Source organism: Gorilla gorilla, chromosome 10, assembly GCF_029281585.2.
Source record: "Gorilla gorilla gorilla isolate KB3781 chromosome 10, NHGRI_mGorGor1-v2.1_pri, whole genome shotgun sequence".
NCBI classification, from domain to species: domain Eukaryota; kingdom Metazoa; phylum Chordata; class Mammalia; order Primates; family Hominidae; genus Gorilla; species Gorilla gorilla.
The window spans coordinates 54,009,343-54,030,456 of NC_073234.2; the positions used below are offsets into that span (position 1 = coordinate 54,009,343).

At 41.8% G+C, this 21,114-nt stretch overlaps 1 long non-coding RNA gene across 1 annotated transcript; it reads right to left on the reverse strand.

The window, feature by feature from the left end:
• Window positions 1-9,149: 9,149 nt before the first annotated feature.
• On the reverse strand, window positions 9,150-19,479 carry LOC129525727 (uncharacterized). Its single transcript, XR_010129337.1, has 3 exons — window positions 19,421-19,479; window positions 18,290-18,583; window positions 9,150-10,273 (listed from the first exon to the last, which is right to left on the reverse strand). It is a non-coding gene; the product is annotated as an uncharacterized lncRNA (long non-coding RNA).
• Window positions 19,480-21,114: the final 1,635 nt, after the last annotated feature.

The following is a 21,114-nucleotide window of genomic DNA, read 5'->3' on the forward strand; positions in this document are numbered from 1 at the left end:
AGCAAATGCCTGACTATGGGCAAGTCTGTCTAATTTTAGCCCACTTGACCACCAGACCTAAAACCTAGTCTTCTAGCCTGGCCTCTGCTGGTAACAAAGGTGATCCCCATTTGCTCTACCTTTGTTTTATTTCTTCAACTTGTTCAGGATGCAAGTGAGCAAGAAGAGTGCCATTTATTGCGGCTCCCTCCTTCACAGACTTTAACATTATTCATCAATTCTTTTGGAACTGGATTTATGATTTTTTAAATATGCTATAGTAACAGAGAAGGCCTAAAGGTAGGGGTGTGTGGACTGAGCTGGTGAGACAATGCTTCCCTCCTTAGCAATTTCTGGGACTCGCCAGTTGATCCCACATGTGTCCATGGATCAGCCCTGCTTATTGCTTACTTCCCAACTGCACGCTGTCTCACCTAACAGGACTACAGTGGTGCCATTGAGCTAGAATATTATTCTCAATGGCCAGATGCTTTAACCAAAATTAATGTCTGCTCATGCAGTTGGAATCCTACCATATGATGTTGCTGTTGGAAGTGAAGGCCTGCTGTACCTCAGTGTCAGTAAGGTTGACTTCCAGTTGTTTCCTTATGATTCCTGAAACCACTGTCATCCCTAGCTCCCAAGGCAAGACCTTCCTCCCTCGTGCAGAATTCTTCCATGGTCATCCCCATCATTCTTCCTGTAATCTGGCTGCTTTGGAACCACCTGGCATGATTTGAACACAAGTATACATGTCTAGTCCCCTCAGATGTATGTGGTTCAGATTTTTTCTCCCTAGGAGCGCCTCAGATTCTATATAACTCAGGGGCTCAATGTATATACCAGGGGAGGGTTGTCCCTACACTGCGCTCTCCAGAAGCATCAAGTCTCAGCTATAACCTTGTGTCTATATATATATATATAGTATATATATTTTGTTTTTTTGAGACAGAGTTTCACTCTTGTTGCCCAAGCTGGAGTGCAATGGTGCAATCTCAGCTCACTGCAACCTCCGCCTCCCAGGTTCAAGCGATTCTCCTGCATCAGCCTTCCAAGTAGCTGGGATTACAGGCACACGCCACCATGCCCAGCTAATTTTTTTGTATTTTTAGTAGAAACGGGGTTTCACCATGTTAGCCAGGTGGCCAAGATCACGCCATTGCACTCCAGCCTGAGCAACAAAAGCGAAACTCTGTCTCAAAAAAAAAAAAAAAAAAAAGGCATATTTCTTCAGCTGTATTTGAATACCATGATGGGGTCAGGATTCTGGGACAAGAAGTAGCCAAACTGAGAAACAGATTAGGACCCTGCTGCAGAGGATGTACTTCAGCCCCAAGCATGATGGAATTGATGGAATTGAGGTCATTTATAACAATTCTACACAGAAGCACTGCAGGTTGACTTAGAGCCACTTGCATTTATAATGAAATTTCAGTGATAGGGAACCACTGAGAATGTGGTGGACTCTTTCTTCCTTCTTTATTGTATCCTTGTGGAGCACCAGTGCGTGGCACCCAATATGGGAGTAACCAGTGACGAAGGAATGAATGAAGTTTTAGAGAATTTCTAAGCAGATCATATAGCTCTCATAAAGAAGACAACCATGTTTGGTGCAGCAGTCTAAGGCCATTTATTTTTAAAATGCCGATTTAGCCCTTTTCTTCTTGTTTCTAAAACCCTAATTTTTCTTCTGCCATTTTAAATCTTTATCCTGTTATGTTTACCACCTTTCTCCCTCTTATCTATGGGCAACAAACTCCTTGTTATGTGACATGATTAAAGAAGATGGATTTTCTTTTGGTTAATGGATTCCAGAAAGAATGGAGCAACTCCTTCTGCTACTATCATCCTCCCTGTTCTTAAGCAAGTTGTTTAACCTCTCCAGGACTTATATTTCTCACTCTTAAGTGACATTAGTAAGAGGAATTCTATGGATCTCCTGCAAGGCATGAGTGGAAGACAAAAAAACAGTTGGAAACACTTTCTTATTAGCTGGTTGTGGTGGCACACACGTGCAGTCTCAGCTACTCACTCAGGAGGCTGAGGTGGGAGGATTGCTTGAGCCTGGGGAGTTGAGGCTTCAGTGAGCTGTAATAGTGCCACTGCACTCTAGCCTGGGCAACAGAGTGAGACCCCATCTGAAGGAAGGAAGGAAGGAAGGAAGGAAGGAAGGAAGGAAGGGAGGAAAGAAACACTTTCTTGAAAGTTAAGCCAGGTGCAGGGGCTCATACTTGTGATCCCAGAACTTCAGGAAGTGGAGGCAGGGAGATGGCTTGAGGCCAGGAGTCCCAGACCAGCCTGGAAAACATAGCAAGTTGCTCCAGCTCTACAAAATAAAGTCAGCAGAGTGTGGTGGTATGTCTGTGTAGTCCTAGGTACTCAGGAGGCTGAGGCAGGAGGGTCGCTTGAGCTCAGGAGTTCTAGGCTGCAGTGAGCTAGGATCGCACCATTGCACTCCAGCTTGGGCAACACAGGGAGACCCTGTCTCTAAAACAAAACAAAAAGAAAGAAAAAAGAAAGTTAAAGGCCCTGTATTTTATATGCAGATCATTATCACCAATGTAACCACAAAGGGCCAAGTGTGATCACCAGTACGGTGAGAGCCAGATATAATATGGTTTTCTTCTTTGAGGTCCGTAGGCCCCCAGAGTTCCTGTGTATATATACCTTGGTCATCAGAATCTCCTTTGAATGAGAGACACAGAAAAACATATTCAAGAGAGAAATAGAGATGAAAAAAGGTGCGATTCTGATAATGGTTCAGGAAGGAAACACCTTTCTTTGGATGTAAATTGGGGTTACCTGGGAGCTGAGGAGAGAGTTTCCTGTGTGACTCCCAAGATCTTTTGGGCAGGTTTGTGTGATGTGGCCTTGTCCTTATAGTAAGGAGGATAAGAACAACTGGGAAAGAAACATTAAAGATATGTGTGAGGGTGGGGAAACTGATGGTGTGATAATGATAATGACAGCTACTATTTATCTAATGGCTACCATATGCCAGGCACTTTATTCAGTTTTGTACTACATTTATCTCTCATCTTCCCACTGCACTATGAGTTAGGTGTTATGATTCTTCGCAGATCAGGGTATAGGTTGAGACAGGGTTTTTAACTTGCCCAAAGTCATAAAACTACTAAATGGCAGAACCATGATGAACCCAGACAAATTTAACTGTTTTTGTTTTTGTTTTTTGCTTAGCTAGACTAATGTTTGCAAGTTCCAAGGGAAGGTGGGAGCCACTACTCTTTGAAAGGAAGATAGAGGAGAAAAGAATGACAGGATGGCGAGGACTCCGAGACGTGTTCTAATGGCCTCCAGGCCTCCAGAGGGAAGGAGCTGAGTCTGTCTTTTCACCGTCATATCCTCAGCACCCAGTCCAGTTCTGACAAAAGTTAAGTGTTCAATAAACATGTGTTGAGTGAGTGAGTAAATAAGTGAAGGAAAAAATAAATACATTGTCACAGAGACTTTTTGAAGGGTAGAGAAGAGAAAATGAGAAAGTTTGGGTTGATTTTGTATGTTGCATGTCTTTAGAAGAGATATGAAGGGGTGAGAAAAAGTAGGTAAGATTCTGAAAAGCCATATGGGGAATGCAATAGAGAAGTCAACTAAAGATGAAAGCAAGAAGAGCTGAGCAGTGACAATAACCCTCTAGAAGTTTGCATGAATTTGTCAATTGTTTCTGAGTAGGACTCTCTTCATCATGGGGCTATAGAAAGGGATTTAGAGTTTCTTTCTATTTCATATAATAATCTGTTATCACTACCATTAATTTTTTTTTTTTTTTGAGACCAGGTCTCTCACTCTGTCTCCCAGACTGGAGTACAGTGGCGTGGTCTCGGCTCACCTCAACCTCTGCCTCCCAGGCTCAAGTGGTTCTTCTGCCTCAGCCTCCTTCTACCATTAGCTTATTTTTTTTTTGAGATGGAGTCTCACTCTGTTGCCCATGCTGGAGTACAGTGACACGATCCTGGCTCACTGCAGCCTCCTGCCTCAGCTTCCCGAGTAGCTGGGATTACAGGCTCCAGCCACCACTCCCAGCTAATTTTTGTATTTTTAGTAGAGATGGGGTTGCGCCATGTTGGCCAGGTAGGTCTCAAACCACTGAACTGAAGTGATCCTCCTGCCCTGGCCTCCCAAAGTGCTGGGATTATAGGCGTGGGCTACTGTGCCAGGCCCGAACTACCATTAATTTTTTAAAAACTCACTAATTAAAAATCTGTCATGGCTGGGCACAGTGGCTCAGGCCTGTAATCCTAGCCCTTTGGGAGGCTGAGGCAGGGGGATCACCTGAGGTCAGGGGTTCGAGACCAGCCTGGCGAACATGGTGAAACCCCCATCTCTACTAAAAATACAAAAATTAGCCGGGTGTGGTGGTGCGCACCTGTAATCCCAGCTACTTGGGAGGCTGAGGTAGGAGAATTGCTTGAACCCGGGAGGCGGAGATTGCACTGAGCCGAGATCATGCCACTGCACTCAGCTTGGGTAACAGAGCAAGACCCTGTCTCAAAACAACAACAACAACAAACCTGTCACATGCAACATAATGCAACATATTTTATAAAATGAGGATGTTGAGATTACAGTCTCAGTTAAGTGGTTGAAGAAACTCACGAGTAGTGCCCCAGAGTGCTAGGAGTCAAATTAGGTGTGCTTTAAATGCACATCTTTAAAAGTCTATTTAAATAATAATTATTGCTATATATATTTTCAATTTCACCCATAAATATTTCAGTATATGTCTATAAATGGTACAGACTCTTTTTAAAAACATAACTACTATATAATTTTCACACCAAAAAGAAATTAAGGCTGGGCACGGTGGCTCACACCTGTAATCCCAATGATTTGGGAGGCTGAGGTGGGAGGATCACTTGAGCCCAGGAGTTCAAGACCAGCCTGGGCAAGATGGTGAGACTGTGTCTTGACAAAAAGTTTTTAAAAATTAGCCAGGTATGGTGGTATGTGCTTGTGGTCCCAGCTACTCAGGAGGCTGAGATGGGAGGATTGCTTGAACCCAGGAATTTGGGGCTGCAGTAAGCTATGATCGTGTCACTACACTCCAGCCTGGACAATGCAATGAGGCCCTGTCTCTAAAAACAAATGAACAAAGAAACAAAAAACACAAAGAAACAAGAAATTTAAATGACTTTAATGACATCAAGCATCCAGTCAGTGTTCAAATTTCCCCAATGTTTATTTTTTTAACAGATATGCTATCAAATCGGAATCCAAATATGATGTACACATACATTGTAATTAGTTTATATGAATCTTTTGATCTATAAGTCCTCTCTCTCATTGTCTCTATTTATGTGTGATGGAAATGAAGTCTTCTGTCTGTTGAGTTCCCCAGTCTGGATTTTGCTGATTACATCCCCAGGTGTCATATAACATGTTCCTCTGGTCTCTTGTGTTATCTGAAAATGGAATTTGATTCTAGAAGCTTGAAGAGATTTGACTTTTCTAGCAAGAAGCCTTCATAAGCTCCAGGAGCGGTGGCTCATGCCTGTAGTTCCAGCACTTTGGGAGGCTGAGGTAGGCGGATTACTTGAGGTTAGGAGTTTGAGACCAGCCTGACCAACATGGTGAAACCCCGTCTCTACTGAAAACACAAAAATTAGCTGGGCGTAATGGCAGGTGCCTGCAATCCCAGCTACTCACGAGGCTGAGGCAGGAGAATCACTCACACGTGGGAGGCGGAGGTTGCAGTGAACCAAGATCGCGCCACTGCACTCCAGCCTGGGTGACAGAGCAAGTCTCCATCTCACACACACAGAAAAAAAAAAGAAAGAAAGAAAGAAAAAATAATCCTTCATAAGAGGTAATGTATGCTTCTATCAGGAAGAACATAAAGTCTGGACATCTCTTTTTTGAGAAGTTGGCATCCACTGATGGTCATGGTCTAGGTTTATTATTTCATCACAGGCTGCAAAATGATAATATTCTAATTCTATCACTCATTCATTTATTAGCTAAAATTCTGTTCGAGAGAGATTCTTCTCATCTACTAGTTACCCTGAGGTATAGTTTATATATGTAAACACAGGACAAATGTTTTACTCTTCCTTTTTGACTTTTTTTTAAGTAGGTTGGTTCTCTAGCATCTGCCAGAGGTTACCAGCAACAAGTACAGATTCTGTACGCAGCCAAACTTCCTGGGATCAGAATCCCAGTTTGGCCAGTTGCTAGCCAGATAATTGTGAGCTAGGCTTTTTTTTTTTTTTTTTTTTTGCATGTCTCTTGAATCATATGAGCTAGGCTTTTAAATCTTCTGAGTCTCACCTTCTCCATTTGTAAATTGGTGATACTCAATGGTATCTTCATCCAAGGTTTATTTTGAGGATTAAATGAGAATATATGGAGAGAGACCCTCATTTGAATATATGTATAAGTTAGTGTTATATATATTAGAGAGAATATATGTGTGCATGTGCGTGTCCATATATGTTAAAGAAAGCCTTGGCACATAGTAACACTTATATTGAGCACATAGTAAGCCCAATGTAATGTGGTTGTCATTAGTGTTGTTATTATTGTTCTTTTTAAGTAGTCTTGTGTGGATTCTAGGCAATGGTATTTTGTAAAAAGACCCCAAATGATTCTACCATGAAGCCAGGGTGGAGAATCCCAATATTGTGAGGTTAAAAAAAATAATGTTTACAAAGCAGGAGAATGAGATGACTCTATCTGTGTTTTTTTTAAAGCCAGCATGGAGATTGACTCTCTGCTCCTTCACTCACTAATAGTGTGAGCTTCTACAAGTGAATTAACCTCTCTAAGCCTCAGTTTCTCCATCAGAAATAAGTCTAATAGTGCACATCTCATAGAGTGGCTGTGAGGATTATCAGTTGTGCACAACGCCTGACACAGGGTCAGTGCTCAGTAAGTGTTAGCTGCAATGTGTTGAAAAACTGCAGCACAAGGGGGCCGCGCACGGTGGCTCACACCTGTAATCCCAGCACTTTGGGAAGCTGAGGTGGGCAGATCACGAGGTCAGGAGATCAAGACCATCCTGGCTAACATGGTGAAACCCCGTTTCTACTAAAGATACAAAAAATTAGCCGGGCGTGGTGGTGGGCGCCTGTAGTCCTAGCTACTTGGGAGGCTGAGGCAGGAGAATGGTGTGAACCCAGGAGGTGAAGCTTGCAGTGAGCCGAGATCGCACCACTGCACTCCAGCCTGGGCGACAAGACTCCGTCTCAGAAAAGAAAAAAAAAAAAAGAAAGAAAGAAAAACTGCAGCACAGGCCAGAGTCTGTGTTCAAATGACACTTCTCTCTGTGCCTAAGTTTTTCTCTCCATATAACTGGTTTGTTCTGCCTTTTCACCCTTTCTTTATTTAAAACAGAAAGGTAAGCACTAGGAGTTTGAGAAAAATATATTCCACACAAACACCTAAAATGGAAAGGTATCTGTGCTGGGTGTGATTAACAGCTGGGTGAACTTATGCTCCAGTAGTTCATGGTAGAACATTTTAATTGAAATGGTATTTTAAAGGGAGAATCTTCAAATTGGCTAAGCAAATAAATAAAGGCCATCTGAACAGCTCAGTGCCCAAGTCCAGATGGATTTTCTGTTATATTATTTGTACTTCCTGCTTTATCAAATGTTTCATCCCTCTTCCTGTTTCACGGCTTTAAGTCATTTTTTTGTTGTTATCTACACACTATAAATTCTGGGCATTTCATTTGAGATGCTGTGCTTTAAAAAGAAGGTATTTTGTTCTCCCAATATCCTAATTCATCATTCATAAAGACAACAGACAAGATAGTCTTTAAGACACAGATGCTAAGGAATGAATTATTGATCAAACCATAAACAAGTTGAAAGATAAAACATATTCAACAAAGCAATTTTAAAAAGTCTTTTCCAAATCTTTCATACTCCAACCCTAGAGATCTATCAGTAATAGAGAAAAATGCCATATATACAAGTAAGACCAACTGGAATAATCAGAGGCCATATTTTTTTAAGGCAGTGGTTCCCAGTCTTTCCAGCACTGAGATCCCCTTTTATGGTTTTCCCTCCCAAAAGGCCCTGTGTTTTGAAAAGCTGAATGCACCAAACTACATTTATCAATATTTAATTTCTTTCCCCATGTTTTATTAATCAAAGGCGTCTAGAACTGTCAAGCAGAACACCCAATCAGTATGAGACAATCTGGGCTACTAGACTGAATTGCTATAATTCTAGCTAAAAGCAAGAAAATATTTGAACTGAAACCATCTTTAATCTGAAAATAGACGTTGTATTTTCTGTCCTGGATGAAGAATGTGGATGACAATCCTGACATTCAGGGCCTTTCCATTTTTGGTTCCAATCTAAAATTGGAACAAAAATTTTGGTAGCAGCATAATGTATCCCCAAAGATGTCTATGTCGTAATCTCAGGAGCCTATGAATATGTTGTTTCCTGGCAAAAGGGAATAAAGATTGCAGGTGGAATTAGAGTTGCTAATGTAAAATGAGGAGATTACCCTGGATCATCGGCCGACCCAATGTAATTTTACAAGTGTCCTTAAACGTGGAAGCAGGGGGCAGAAGATGTGATGTGATGTGAGAAAGACTCCACCAGCCATTGCTGGCTTTGAAAATGAAAGGGAGTTACAAGCCAAGGAATGTGAGCAGCTTCCACCTGGAAAAGGCAGGAAAATGAATTCTCCTGTAGGGCCTGCAGGAAGGAACACAGCTCTGCTGATGCCTTGATTTTAGCCTAGGGAGGCCCTTAGAGTTCTGACCTCCAGAACTGTAAAATGATAAATTTGTGTTGTCTTAAGCCACTCAGCTTGTGGCAATTTGGTTTTTTGTTTTATTTAATTAATTAATTTATGTATTTATTTTATTAGACGGAGTTTCACTCTTGTTGCCCAGGCTGGAGTGCAATGGTGCAATCTCGGCTCACTGCAACTTCCGCTTCCCGGGTTCAGGCGATTCTCCTGCCTCAGCCTCCCAAGTAGCTGGGATTACAGGTGGCTGCCACCACGCCCAGCTAATTTTTTGTATTTTTTGTAGAGACAGGGTTTCCCCATGTTGGCCAGGCTGGTCTTGAACTTCTTACCTCAAGTGATCCACCCAGCTTGGCCTCCCAAAGTGTTGGGATTACAGGCGTGAGCCACTGCACCCAGCTTTTTTTGTTTGTTTGTTTGTTTGTTTGTTTGAGATGGTCTTGCTCTGTCATCCAGGCTGGAGTGCAGTGGCACATCATAGCTTACTGCAGCCTTAACCTCCCAGGCCCAAGTGATCCTCCGGCCTCAGCCTCTCAAGTAGCTGGGACCACAGGTATGCGCCACAATGCTTGGCTAGTTTTTTAAAAATTTTTGTAGAGATGGGGTTTCCCTGTGTTGCCCAGGCTGATCTTGAGCTGGGCTCAAGCAATCTGCTATGTTGCTTGAGCTGGGCTCAAGCAATCTGCGTGCCTCGGCCTCCCAAAGTGCTAGGATTATAGACATGAGCCACCACGCCCAGCCAGCAATTTGTTATAGCAACCAAGAAAACTAATACATACCCTCTTTCCCCAAATCAATTGACCTTTACTCCCCTCCATGGGCCCCTTGTTCTGGCCCAAGTAGTGTCTTCAGTGGTCCCTAGACATGCCTTTTTACCTACTTCTGGATCTTTATGTGTGCCCTCTGTCATTTGGATATCCCACCTCCTCATGTTGGCAGAGGCAAATTCGGTCCATCTTTCAGGATGCAGCTCAGATGCCTCCTCTGCCACTGTCTCCACTGTTCCTGCAACTATCGGAGGCATGCATGCAATCTCTCCCTCCTTTGAAACTCCGGTAGTGCTGTAGCTGTCTCTTTGTCCTGGCCCTTATTACATTTTCTCCTGGATTAGAGTTATCTGTGAACATGCTATGTCTTCTCTATCAGATTTAAGCTCCTTGACTATAAACCAAGTGTTGATTCATCTCTAAATCTTCTGTAATGCTAAGCCTAATACATTATGTCCTACCAACTTAACATATAATCTGAGTCCTTTATATGTGTTCATATGTACCTATATGTGTGTATGTATATAAGTGTATGCGTATATGCAAATGACATTCTAGAAGAAGCATACGCCTTCGCAGGAAGGAATAGGAGGAAAAAAAACCTTAAGGTTTTCCACCAGCTGCCACACAAATGTTAAACATACCAGACACATCATTATTTGGGACCAGCTTGTGCACTTGTCTGTTCATAAAACTGAGGTGGAACCATGAATGAGTAGAGGGAGTTTATTTCTTGTTGAAGAGTTCCTTATTAAAAACGGGGAGCTGGATCAGAAACGCTCCGTGGACATGCACAGGATCTGAGCAAAGAGAGGAATTGAAGCATATGAGAAACAGGAAGGAATTCTTGGGCCTAAGTTTTCATTTTGTTTGCGATCCAGCTGCCAAAAATGAATGTGAACCATTTTTTTTAATGCAGATCTTGAAAATCTTTCTTTTTCAAAAGAAACTAAACAAACGACAACATCCAAATGACTGATGGCTACCTGACTTATTTTTTTCATGTTTCTCTTTTTTATTATTTTATTTTACTTTTTCCTTTTCTATGTTTAGATTTTTTTTATTTTTTCATAAGTTATTGGGGTACGGGTGGTATTTGGTTACATGAGTATGTTCTTTAGTGGCGATTTATGAGATTTTGGTGCACCTATCACCTGAGCAGTATACAGTGTGCCATATTTGTAGTCTTTTATCCCTTGCCCCCTCCCACTCTTCCCCACAAGTCCCCAAAGTCCATTGTATCATTCTTATGCCTTTGTGTCCTCATAGCTTAGCTCCCACATGTCAGTGAGAACATACGATGTTTGGTTTTCCATTCCTGAGTTACTTCACTTAGATTAATATTCTCCATTCTCATCCAGGTCACTGCAAATGCTATTAATTCATTCCTTTTTATGGCTGCATAGTATTCCATCAGATATATATATACACTTATATATGTACACACATATATATATGCACCACCGTTTCTTTATCCACTCATTGACTGATGGGCATTTGGGTTGGTTCCACGATTTTGCAATTGTGAATTGTGCTGCTATAAACATGTGTGTGCAAGTACCTTTTTCGAATAATGACTTTCTTTCCTCTAGGTAGATACCCAGTAGTGGGATAGCTGGATCAAATGGTAGTTCTACTTTTGGTTCTTTAAGAAATTTTTACACTATTTTCCATAGCAGCTGTACTAGTTTACATTCCCACCAGCAGTGTAGAAGTGTTCCCCGTTCACTGCATCCATGCTACCATCTACTGTTTTTAGATTATGTCCATTTTTGCAGGAGTAAGGTGGCATTGCATTGTGGTTTTGACTTGCATTTCCCTGATCATTAGTGACGTGGAGCATTTTTTCATGTTTGTTGTCCATTTGTATATCTTCTTTTGAGAATTATCTATTCATGTCCTTAGCCCACTTTTTGATGGGATTGGTTTTTTTTACTGATTTGTTCAAGTTCGTTGTAGATTCTGAAAATTAGTCTTTTGTTAGATGTATAGATTGTGAAGATTTTCTCCCACTCTGTGATTTGTCTCTTTACTCTGCTGACTGTTCCTTTTGCCATGAAAAAGCTCTTTAATTAATTAGGTCCCGGCTATTTATCTTTGTTTTTGTTGCATTTGCTTTGGATTCTTGGTCATGAAATCCTTGCCTAACCTAACGTCAGAGGGTTTTCCCAATGCTATCTTCTAGAATTTTTAAAATTTCGGGTCTTAGGTTTAAGTCCTTAATCGATCTTGAGTTGATTTTTGTATAAGGTGAGAGATGAGCGTCCAGTTTCATTCTCCTACAGGTGGCTTGCCAATTATCCCAGCACAATTTGTTGAACAGGGTGTCCTTTCCCCACTTTATGTTTTTGTTTGCTTTGTCAATGATCAGTTGGCTGTAAGTATTTGGGTTTATTTCTGGGTTCTCTATTCTGTTCCATTGGTCTATATGCCTATTTTTATACCAATACCACACTGTTTTGGTGACTATAGCCTTAGAGTGTGGTTTGAAATCAGGTGGTGTGATACCCCCAGATTTGTTCCTTTTGCTTAGTCTTGCTTTGGCTTTGCAAGACTTTTGGTTCCATATGAATTTTATAATTGTTTTTTCTAATTCTGTGAAAAATGATGGTGGTATTTTGATGGGGATTGCGTTGAATTTGTAGATTGCTTTTGGCAGTATGGTCATTTTCACAATGTTGATTCTACCCATCCATGAGCATGGGATGTGTTTCAATTTGTTGGTGCTATCTATGATTTCTTTGAGCAGTGTTTTGTAGTTTTGCTTGTAGAGGTCTTTTGACTCCTTTGTTAGGTATATTCCTAAGTATTTTATTTGTTTATTTATCTGCAGCTATTGCAAAAGGGGTTGAGTTCTTGATTTGATTCTCCACTTGGTTGCTGTTGGTGTATAAAAGAGCTACTGATTTGTGTACATTAATCTTGTATCCAGAAACCTTGCTGAATTCTTTTATCAGTTCTAGGAGCTTTTTGGAGGAGTACTTAGGGTTTTCAAGGTAAATGATCATATCGTCAGCAAACAGTGACAGTTTGACTTCCTCTTTGATTATTTGGATGCCCTTTATTTCTTTCTCTCATCTGATTGCTCTGGCTAGGACTTCCAGGACTATGTTGAAGAAGAGTGGTGAGAGTGGGCATCCTTATCTTGTTCCCAGTCTCAGAGGAAATGCTGTCAACTTTTCCCCTTTCAGTATTATGATGGCTGTGGGTTAGCATAGATGGCTTTTATTACATTAAGGTATGTCCCTTGTATGCCGATTTTGCTGAGAGTTTTAATCATAAAGGGATGATAAGGCTGGGCACAGTGGCTCATGTGTGTAATCCCAGCACTTTTGGAGGCTGAGGCAGGCAGATTACCTGAGGTCGGGAGTTCGAGACCAGCCTGGCCAACACGGTGAAAGACAAAAAGACATCTGTACTAAAAGACAAAAATTAGCTAGGCTTGGTGGCACACATCTGTAATCCCAGCTACTCGAGAGGCTGAGGCACAAGAATCACCTGAACCCAGGAGGCAGAGGTTTCAGTGAGCTGAGATCGTGCCACTGCACTCCAGCCTGGGCGACAGAGTGACAGTCTGTCTCAAAGACAAAAAAAAAAAGGATGATGGATTTTGTTGAATGCTTTTCCTGCATCTATTAAAATGATTATGTGATTTTTGTTTTAATTCTGTTTATGTGGTGTATCACATTTATTGACTTGCATATGTTAAACCATCCCTGCATCCCTGGTATGAAACCCACTTGATCAAGGTGCATTATCTTTTAGATATGTTGTTGGATTTGGTTAGCTAGTATTTCGTTCAGGATTTTAGCACTATGTTCATCAAGAATATTGGTCTGTAGTTTTCTTTTTTGGTTATATCCTTTTCTGGTTTTTGGTATTACGGTGATGCTGCCTTCATAAAATGAATTAGGGAGGTTTCCTTCTTTCCTATCTTGTAGAATAGTGCCAAAAGGATTGATACCAATTCTTCTTTGAATGTCTGGTAGAATTCTGTTGTGAGTCTGTCTAGTCCTGGACTTTTTTTGTTGGAAATTTTTAAATTGCCCTTTCAATCTCGCTGCTTGTTGGAGGTCTGTTCAGGGTATCTAATTCCTCCTGACTTAAGCTAGGAGGGTTGTATTTTTCCAGGAATTTAACCATCTCTTCTAGATTTACTAGTTTATGTGCGTAAAGGTGTGCATAGTAGCCTTGAATGATCTTTTGCATTTCAGTGGTGTCAGTTGTAAAATCTCCTGTATCATTTCTTAGTGAGGTTATTTGGATTTTGCCTCGTCTTTTCTTGGTTAATCTTCTAATGGTCTATCGATTTTATTTATATTTTCAAAGAATCAGATGTTTGTTTCATTTATCTTTTGTATTATTTCTTTTTGTTTCAATTTCATTTAGTTCTGCTCTGATCTTGGTTATTTCTTTTCTTCTGCTGGGTTTGGGTTTGGTTTGTTGTTGTTTCTCTAGTTCCTTGAGGTGTGACCTTAGATTGCCTGTTTGTGCTCTTTCAGACTTTTTGATGTAGGCGTTTAGGGCTATGAACTTTCCTCTTAGCACCACCTTTGCTGTATCCCAGAGGTTTTGATAGGTTGTGCCATTATTGTCATTCAGTTCAAGAATTTTTAAATTTCCATCTTGATTTTGTTTTTGACCCAGTGCTCATTCAGGAGCAGGTTATTTAATTTCCATGTATTTGCATGGTTTTGAAGTTTCCCTTTGGAGTTGATTTCCAGTTTTATTCCACTGTGGTCTGAGAGAATGCTTGATATAATTTCAATTTTCTTAAATTTATTGAGGCTCGTTTTGAGAGATAGGACTAGCTGGATTTCCTAGGCCAACTAAGAATCCCTAAGCCTAGATGGGAAGGTGACCGCTTCCACCTTTAAACATGGGGCTTGCAACTTAGCTCACACCCGACCAATCAGATAGTAGAGAGAGCTCACTAAAATGCTAATTAGGCAAAAACAAGAGGTAAAGAAATAGGCAATCATCTACTGCCTGAGAGCACAGTGGGAGGGACAATGATCGGGATATAAACCCAAGTATTCGAGCCGGCAATGGCTACCCTCTTTGGGTCCCCTCCCTTTGTATGGGAGCTCTGTTTTCACTCTATTAAATCTTGCAACTGCACTCTCTTCTGGTCCGTGTTTGTTACTGCTTGAGCTGAGCTTTCGATCACCATCCACCACTGCTGTTTGCCACCGTTGCAGACCTGCCGCTGACTTCCATCCCTCCAGATCAGGCAGGGTGTCCACTGTGCTTCTGATCCAGCAAGGTGCCCATTGCCGCCCCCGATCGGGCTAAAGGCTTGCCATTGTTCCTGCACAGCTAAGTGCCCAGGTTCATCCTAATCGAGCTGAACACTAGTCACTGGGTTCCACGGTTCTCTTCCATGACCCACGGCTTCTAATAGAGCTATAACACTCACTGCATGGCCCCAGATTCCATTCCTTGGAATCTGTGAGGCCAAGAACCCCATGTCAGAGAACACGAGGCTTGCCACCATCTTGGAAACGGCCCCCCACCATCTTGGGAGCTCTGGGAGCAAGGACTCCCCAGTAACAGTTTTATGGCCTATCATATGGTCTATCTTGGAGTAAGTTCCATGTGCTGTTGAATAGAATGTGTATTCTGCAGTTGTTGGATGAAATGTTCTGTATATATCTGTTAAGTCCATTTGTTCCAAGGTATAGTTTAAATCTATTGTTTCTTTGTTGACTCTCTCTCTTGATGAACTGTCTAGTGCTGTCAGTGGAGTGCTGAAGTCCCCCACTATTATTGTGTTGCTGTCTATCTCATTTCTTAGGTCTAGTAGAAATTGTTTTATAAATGTGGGAGCTCCAGTGTTAGGTGCATATATGTTCAGGATTGTGATATTTTCCTGTTGGACAAGGCCTTTTACCATTATAGAATGTCCCTCTTTGTCTCTTTTAACCGCTGTTGCTTTAAAGTTTGTTTTGCATGATATAAGAATAGCTACCTCTGCTCACTTTTAGTGTCCATTTGCATGAAATGCCTTTTTCCATCCCTTTACTTTAAGTTTATGTGAGTCTTTATGTGTTAGGTGAGTCTCCTGAAGGCAACAGATGGATGGAAAGCATTCTGAGGTTCTGTATCTTTTACGTGGAGAATTTAGGCCATTTACATTCAATGTTAGTATTGAAATATGAGGTACTGTGCATTCATCGTACTCTTTGTTGCCTGTGTACTTTTTTTTTTTTTTTTGCTGTTTTTGCTTTTTAACTTGTATTTTTGTTTTATAGGTCCTGTGTGACTTATCCTTTAAAGAGGTTCTGTTTTGATGTATTTCTAGGATTTGTTTTAAGATTTAGAACTCCTTTTAGCAGTTCTTATAGTGGTGGCCTGGTAATGGCGAATTCTCTCAGTATTTGTTTGTCTGAAAACAACTGTATCTTTCCTTCATATATGATGCTTAGTTTCTCTGGATACAAAATTCTTGGCTGATAATTGTTTTGTTTGAGGAGGGTGAAGATAGGGCCCCAATCCCTTCTAGCTTGTAGAGTTTCTGCTGAGAAATCTCCAGTTAATCTGATACGTTTTCCTTTATAGGTTACCTGGTGCTTCTTTCTCACAGCTCTTAAAATTCTTTCCTTCATCTTATCTTTGGATAACCTGATGACAAGATGCCTAGGAGAAGATCTTTTTGTGATGAATTTCTGATGTGTTCTATGTGCTTTTTGTATTTGGATGTCTAGGTCTCTAGCAATGCTGGGGAAGTTTTCCTCAATTATTCTCCCAAATATATTTTCTAAGCTTTTAGAATTCTCTTCTTCATTGGGAACACTGATTGTTCTTAGGTTTGGTCGTTTAACATAATCTCAGACCTCTTGGAGGCTTTGTTCATATTTTCTTATTCTTTTTTCTTTGTCTTTGTTGGATTGGTTTAATTTGAAGAACTTGTCATTGGGCACGGCCCAGCACTTTGGGAGGCTGAGGTGGGTGGATCACCTGAGGTCAGGAGTTTGAGGCCAGCATGTCCAACATGGAGAAACCCTGTCTCTACTAAAAATATAAAATTAGCTGGGCATGGTGTAATCCCAGCTACTTGGGAGGCTGAGGCAGGAGAATCGCTTGAACCCGGGAGGTGGAGGTTGCAGTGAGAGGAGATCGCACCATTGCACTCCAGCCTGGGCAGCAAGAGTGAAACTCCATCTCAAAAAAAAAAAAAAAAAAAAAGACCTTGTCTTTGAGCTCTGAATTTCTTTCTTCTACTTGTTCAATTCTATTGCTGAGACTTTCCAGAGCATTTCACATTTCTAAAAGTGTGTCCAAAGTTTCCTGAATTTTGTATTGTTTTTTCTTTAAGCTATCTATTTCCTTGAATATTTCTCCCTTCACTTCTTGTACCATTTTTTGGATTTCCTTGCATTGCGCTTCACTTTTCTCTGGTTTCTCCCTGATTAGCTTAATAACTAACCTCCTGAATTCTTTTTCAGGTAAATTAGGGATTTCTTCTTGGTTTGGATCCATTGTTGGTGAACTAGTGTGATTTTTGGGGGGTGTTGAAGGGCCTTGTTTTGTCATATTACAAGGATTGGTTTTCTGGCTCCTTCTCATTTGGGTAGGCTCTGTCAAAGGGAAGGTCTAGGGCTGAATGCTGTCCTTCAGATTCTTTTTCCCACAGGGTCTTCCCTTGATGTAGTACTCTCCCCCTTTTCCTATGGATGTGGCTTCCTGTGAGCCGAACTGCAGTGATTGTTGTCTCTCTTCTGGGTCTAGCCACCCAGCAAGTCTACCAGGCTCTAGGCTGCTACTGGGGGTTGTCTGCACAGAGTCCTGTGATGTGAACTGTCTACGGGTCTCTCAGCCATGGATACCAGCGCTTGTTCTGGTGGAGGTGGCAGAGGGTGCAATAGACTTTCTGAAGGTCTGTAGCTTTGGTGGTTTAATGCTCTATTTTTGTGCCGGTTGGCCTCCTGCCAGGAGGTGGCATTTTCCAGAAAACATCAGCTGTAGTAATGTGGAGAGGGACCAGTAGTGGGTGGGACCCTAGAACTCCCAAGATTATATGCCATTTATCTTCCACTACCAGGGTGGATAGGGAAGGACCATCAGGTGGGGGCAGGGCTAGGCATACGCTCAGACTGTTCAGGAGGCTCAGACTCTCTTTGGGCAATTCTTGCTGTGGCTGCTGTGGGAGATGGGAGTGAGATTCCCAGGTCACTGGAGTTGTGTACCTAGGAGGATTAGGGCTGCCTCTGCTGAGTCATGCAGGTTATCAGGGAAATGGAGGAAAGCTGGCAGTCAGAGCCCTCACCCAGCTCTCATGCAAACGGAAGGGCTGGTCTCACTCCCACCATGTCCCACCAACAGCCCTGAGTTGTTTTCAGGAAGAGGGAGAGATAGGCTTGAAAACTTGCCCAAGGCTATCTGCCTCACAGCTGCGAAAGAAAAGGGCTTTAGTTCTTCCCCTATGAGTGAAGTCTGCATACTGGATTCACGCCCTCCCCTGAGTTCTGGCCAGGAGGTTTCTCACCCTGTTCAAATTGGTACAAATTTCAGCTAGAGCATTCCTTCTCCCTGTGGAGTTTTACCCCCTGCATCTCTGGCCACCCTCTCAGTGGATCCCTGTGGTGCCAGGCAGGAATGGGCTGCAGGGGCACCCAGCGAGCTCCCAGGGCCTTTCTGCCGCTTCCTCTACCCCTGTTTTTCGCTCGGCTCTCTAACTTGACTCAGCTTCAGGTAAAGTCGGAAGCTTCTCCCACAAACAGACCTTCGGCTTCTCCAGTGGGGGTGTGTGTTCGGGAGAGGAGGGTCTCCCTTTCCCACTTCTGCAGTTGTGGCACTGCAGTTGGGGCACTCACAGTATTTGGGGGTCTCCTGGGTCCTGCAGGAGCAGTCTGCTTCCTTCAGAGAGTCTGTGGATCCTCTCAGGATTGCTGGTTTGTTCTTGCAGTCGATCTGGAGCTAAAATTCACAAGGCAAGCCTCTGCATGCTGCTCTGTCTGGAGCTGTAATCTAATCCTGCCTCCCGTCCGATATGATCCCAGGAGTGGCATACCTGACTTATGTATCTGCCATACGAGGCCATTTTTTAAAATTGAAATGTTTTGGCTCTAAGATAAGCAGGTATTTTTCTAGCGCCATAATTTCTGGTTCTGTGAAAATTAAAAAAAAGTTTTTGTAAATATGTTGCCCATTAAAGCAATTATTTCAGCTATTTTTTCACTTCCATCTTTTTAAAATAAACATTAGTCACAAGAATATACATCCTTCGAAAAACCGTTTTAATCCTAGTAAATTTTTAGTTCCTTCCTCTCTGAATCAGGAAATGATAGGTCGTGGATGCATTTTTAATTGTTTGTATTTATTGACTATTTACTATGTGCCAAACATTATGCCAAGTGCCTTACAGATATTATGGCATTTAAAACTAACAGTCCTATGAGGTGTGTGTTTTTATTTTCATTTTAAAGTTTAGGTATCTGAGCCATAAAGAGTTTGAGGTTCTCGCAAAAGCTTCCATCACCAATAAAGGGCATACACTCAATTTTCTCCAAGATGTGTGCACCCCCAAGCCCATGTTCTTAACCTCGATACCATCCATACCTTCTCTGTGGGCTACATACTAGACAGCAGAGGCAGTTATATCACTCCTATAGGCAGACATCACCTTCTAACCTTAGATATTCAAATTTTAAGGAAACTCCAGAGCAGGACTTTTCAATTTTTTTTAACAACAACCCATAATAATAATGACATCTTACTTCTAGTCACAGAATACACACATAAACACACACACACACACACAAACACACATACATGTCATGAAATAGTATCATTATTACTTGATTTGTACTCTGATATTTTTTATTCTGTTCCAAATAAATTCTGGTCAGGATGCACTAAATTTATTTTTACAATTTACTAATGAAGCATTACTTTAATTTTGAAAAATACCGTACTAGTGCATAGCCAGTCTATGTTACAGTTACCTGTTTGAAGAGAGCTCTACCATCTTAGGCAAGTTATTTAATTTCTGAGTCCTCAGTTTTCTCATCTGCCAAATGAAAAGGCTGAACCAGGTTAGTGACTCTTTTTTTTTTTTTTTTTTTCTGAGGCAAAGTCTCCCTCTATTGCCCAGCCTGGAGTGCAGTGGCGAAATCTCGGCTCACTGCAACCTCCACCTCCTGGGTTCAAGTGATTCTCCTGCCTCAGCCTCCCGAGTAGCTGGGACTATAGGCACACGCCACCACGCCCAGCTAGTTTTTGTATTTTTAGTAGAGGCAGGGTTTCACAATATTGGCCAGGCTGGTCTCGACCTCCTGACCTCGTGATCCACCCGCCTCAGCCTCCCAAAGTGCTGGGATTACAGGGATGAGCCACTGTACCTGGCATTAGTGATTCTTAATCCTGGTTGCACATTAGAAGTACCTGGAGAACTTTTAGATACACTTGTCTCCAGGTTTTTGCCCTCAGAATTTCTGATTCTGATTCTGATTTAATGGTTTTAGGGTGGGGCCTATGCCCTGGTATTGTTTTTTTAACAAACATCTTAGTGATTCTGAGGGAAATGGTCTAAGAAATACTGCATCACATCATCTCAGCAACTGCTTATGGTTTCCACAGTCTGTAGTGCCTGGCACTGGGCCTGTGGTCAGTGCTCTGAAATGTGTGTTAAGTGACTGCACCAACCAGCCTGGCCACTCTGGCTACCCTCTGCCAACACCCTGGGCTTCATGCCATTTCCATCTGTTCTTTGATCCCTTTTCTAACTTAGCTCAAATAAAGAATCACAATCTCCCCTCTCTTCTGCTCAATCCATAATTATCTCCTTAAATATTAAAATCACATTCAAACTGGATTCCTAATACTCTGAGAGGCAATTACATGGTAGTAGCTAAAACAATAGCATGAACTTGGAACAATCTTTAATTTTATTTGACAAATATTTTATTTTTTTATTTTTATTTATTTATTTATTTGAGATGGAGTTTCACTCTTGTTGCCCATGCTGGAGTGCAATGGTGTGATCTCAGCTCACCACAACCTCTGCCTCCTGGGTTCAAGCAATTCTCCCACCTCAGCCTCCTGAGTAGCTGGGATTACAGGCATGTGCCACCCTGGCTAATTTTGTATTTTTAGTAGAGAGGGGATTTCTCCATGTTGGTCAGGCTGGTCTCGAACTCCCAACCTCAGGTGATTCACCCACCTCGGCCTCCCAAAGTGCTGGGATTACAGGCATGAACCACTGTGCCAGGCCCTATTTTTTGAGAGAGTCTCTATTGCCCACGCTGGAATGTAGTGATGTGATCATAGCTCACTGTGGCCTTGATTTCTTGGGCTCAAGGGATCCTGATTAAAAAAAAATCTTCTGTAGAGATGGGATCTTACTGTGTTGCCCAGGTTGGTCTTGTACTCCTGGCCTCAAGCAATCCTCCCACCTGGGCCTCCCAAAGTGCTGGGATTAAAGCATGAGCCATTGCACCTGATGGACAAATATTTTTAAAGTAGTGACTATGTGCCAGTCACAATTCTAAGGGCTTTATAAATATAATTTTAGTTGTCCATAATAATCTTATGAGAGATGCTATCATCCCCCTATTTTATGGATTAGGACCCTAAATCCCACTGCATTTTTGCTCAATGTTTTGCACTGATTTTATTCAATGTTTTGAAGGGCGTCATG